Consider the following 2,302-nt stretch of genomic DNA (forward strand, 5'->3'; position numbering starts at 1 on the left):
AAAAAAACAAGAGGGACTAGCTTATTCAAGGAAATTAAACACGAATGCTACCACTCCTACAGATCAGCAAATTACATTCATTTATATAATAACATCTCGATTGAAAATCAAGTTTTGAGCTCACCGTGGTTACAGTCATTCAGCGAACAAACCACGTGAGAATCGAAAACACGTCGCCATCTTCAGGAACGTTTATGATATATCGCCCTCATACGGCCGACATTTCAATTGTATTCACACGTTTGTTTTAAATTTATTGCGTTTCGTTATTAATCGACCAAGCAAAACATCTTTTTAATACGATGCGGGTTTATTCCCATCTTCGCAGAAAGGCACACTAACAATATCCTGTGTCAACACAGGTTTGTTGTAGCACGTGTTCATCTATCTAGTCTGCGGTTTTTCATCTTTCTTTTTTCAGTTAAATTTTTCCAAATACTATGAACACAAAAAATCTATTCCCTTTCAATGACAGTTAAATCTATTAATAAAACAGCCTATCAACCAGGCCACGGGGCGCACAAGTCGGACGCCCTCACAGTTTCCCGTGAGAGTAAAAGTAAATATAAACACACATAGTGGCGCAGAAAGAGGCTCCTTAGCGAAGAATTTGTTTTGCTGTATGCAGTGTACTGGAAACCTCTCTGATAAAGTCTAAATTTGTGGGAGACAAAATTCTATAGTCAATGAAATGTGAAAGAATTATTACATTTATAATTTGTACACTATGTTGCTTAGTGCTGTTAATGCAATTAGTTTTACCAACAGTACATGTGAGAGAATTACATCACACTTATTGTCGAATATGTCACTATTTAAATATTTTGATTTTATTTCTGAATTATATTTGTTATATCTTTCTTCACATCGGAAATATATAAAGAAATAAGACATCACATCAGATAATATATTTTACACAAACAACAAAATTATAGCACCAGTTGCATGTCCCTACCTGCAACAGTTATGCCCATTATTGAGGTCACATGACCATATATAGTTATCTGAAACATTAGTCATATCATATCAAAAGTATTTAAGTACCAAGATTCATTGACATAAGAAGAGTACTTAATATATTGATGGAAAAGCTGAAAACTGACTAATTATTATGCAAATCAGGTAATTAATATTCACAGATTTTAATGTCATAATAAGGTCTTGTGCATTGTCCAAAAGCATCCTTGTTCATTGAAATGTGATGATTAGTACTTGAGATAGTGGAAAAGCCAAAAAATGACTAATCATGTAAATTAGGTGATTAATATGTCACTCTTACTCAAAACTAATTAGGTCTGTGCATATCCTAGAGCATATGTGTACCAAGTTTCATTGAAATGTAATGATTAGTACTATAAATATACTAATTATGCAAATTAGGTAATTAATATGCATGGATATTAACCCACAACTTATCAGGTCTGTGCATTGTCTTAAGACATCTATGTACCAAGTTCCATTGTAATGTGATGATTAATACTTGATATCTGTGCAAAAGCTGAAAATTATGCAAATCATTATGCAAATTAGGAAATATACACAGATTTTGCATTGTCCCAGAGCATCTATGTACCAAGTTTCGCCATAATTCAATCAGTGGAAAAGTCATGGAACAGCTAAAAATTAGCTAATTATCATGCAAATTAGGTAATTAATACTGTAAAACATGTTTAAAAATCGGCATGCAATTTTAGAGAATTGTGGTAATTGATTTCTTTGTTTGGCAGCCATTTTGAATTTATAATAAAGTCATTTGCGATATCTTGAATTAGTGAATCAGTTCTCTCGCTAAATTCGCGAAAAAGACATGCTCGCGAAAAATACATGTTTTACAGTATGTATCGATTTAAACCAAAACCTAATCAAATCTGCACATTAGCCCAGAGCATCTATGCATCAAGTTTCATCAAAAACCAACATATTATTGAGATATCAGTGAAACAGACAGACACCCCCCACCCCCACTGTGTGCTTAATTAAAAATTCTATCTACTGGGTAAATCATACATTTATAAATATAGGCAGAAAGGAATTAAGTTAACTTTGATGGTATTGAAATCTTCTACAGCAGTAAATAAATGGATAGAATGTGTAAAGATTCAGCTTATTCTGTACATATTTTTTTTATTAATTCTCTGTAAAGTGAAAGCCGTGAAAGTTTTGGGAAGGAATTCAAATCAAAACAATATATATTTTAATATTTAAGATACTTTCTTACTCATATAAAATTAAATATATTATAAAATTATGCTGACATGTAACTACAAATCAACATGATATTTGAAATATAAAAAAAAAACAA

At 31.7% G+C, this 2,302-nt stretch overlaps 1 protein-coding gene across 2 annotated transcripts in view; it reads right to left on the reverse strand.

The window, feature by feature from the left end:
• Positions 1 to 212, reverse strand: part of LOC102807630 (alpha-N-acetylglucosaminidase-like) — a 32,356-nt gene extending 32,144 nt beyond the window's left edge. For both annotated transcript variants that reach the window (XM_085503810.1, XM_085503808.1), the window contains exon 1: positions 125 to 212. The gene's annotated coding sequence lies outside the window, so the exon portion shown is untranslated. The remainder of the gene's footprint in view (positions 1 to 124) is intronic.
• Positions 213 to 2,302: the final 2,090 nt, after the last annotated feature.

This window comes from Saccoglossus kowalevskii, chromosome 9 (assembly GCF_978046115.1).
Source record: "Saccoglossus kowalevskii chromosome 9, keSacKowa6.1, whole genome shotgun sequence".
Classification (NCBI taxonomy): Eukaryota; Metazoa; Hemichordata; class Enteropneusta; family Harrimaniidae; genus Saccoglossus; species Saccoglossus kowalevskii.